Below are 842 nucleotides of genomic sequence, written 5' to 3'. Positions count from 1 at the left end.
ATAGCCTCCTTCTACCCTATTAACGTTTCCTCTGCCGAGAAGAATTGTTTTCTGGGGTCCCCTACTACTTTCCCATTGTTGGGTCTTTTCGGCGAATTCATGCAAATATGTCATCGCGTCATCAACTGTTTGGTTCTCAAATCCACCAGTACACATAGATTCTACTGTGGTTGTAGTGGGATAATCTAAACCCTCATAAAGGATCTGAACTAACCTAACCTTCTCTAAACCATGATGAGGACATTGGGCTAATAAATCATTGAACCTTTCCGAATACCTATACAAAGTTTCTCCCTCCTGTTGAGAAAACGTGCAGATTTGTGTCCTAATAGACGATGTTTTGTGCCTAGGGAAAAACTTGTTCAAAAAGCCAGATGTAAGTTGTTCATACGTTTCGATTGACCCGGAAGCCAAACTATATAGCCACGATTTAGCTTTATCTTTCAGGGAAAAGGGGAATAACCTAAGTTTCAAAGCATCATCATCTAGGTTTCTAATACTGAGGATACTACAAATTTCCTCAAAGTCCCTAACATGGAAATATGGGTTTTCATTTTCTTTCCATAAAAAGATTGGGAGCAGATGTAAGGTCCCAGGTTTAAGTTCATAAGTTGCTTCCGTCTCAGCTAACCTGATACATGAGGGACGAGTAGTCCTAGTTGGATTCAACAAGGCTTTCAAAGTTGCCATTTCTGGCGCTATCGGAGCAACAGGTATTCTCTCCTCAATCAAAGGACGTTCAAAAACAGACTCTTCAAAAGTCGTACTCTCTAGATTAAGGTAATCAAGACGCTTAGAACTACTAGGTTTCTCTTTAACAAATCTACCTAGTGTGTCTCTTT

General features: G+C 40.0%; 1 pseudogene; it reads left to right on the top strand.

Moving 5' to 3' along the window:
* The first annotated feature begins 226 nt into the window (after nt 1-226).
* LOC113292052 lies at nt 227-326 on the top strand (annotated as a pseudogene).
* The last annotated feature ends 516 nt before the right edge of the window (nt 327-842 follow it).

The sequence above is a fragment of the Papaver somniferum genome, chromosome 6 (genome assembly GCF_003573695.1).
Source record: "Papaver somniferum cultivar HN1 chromosome 6, ASM357369v1, whole genome shotgun sequence".
Classification (NCBI taxonomy): Eukaryota; Viridiplantae; Streptophyta; class Magnoliopsida; order Ranunculales; family Papaveraceae; genus Papaver; species Papaver somniferum.
Note: the sequence above shows the minus strand (reverse complement) of the source record. Positions and strands in the feature narration are given on the sequence as shown.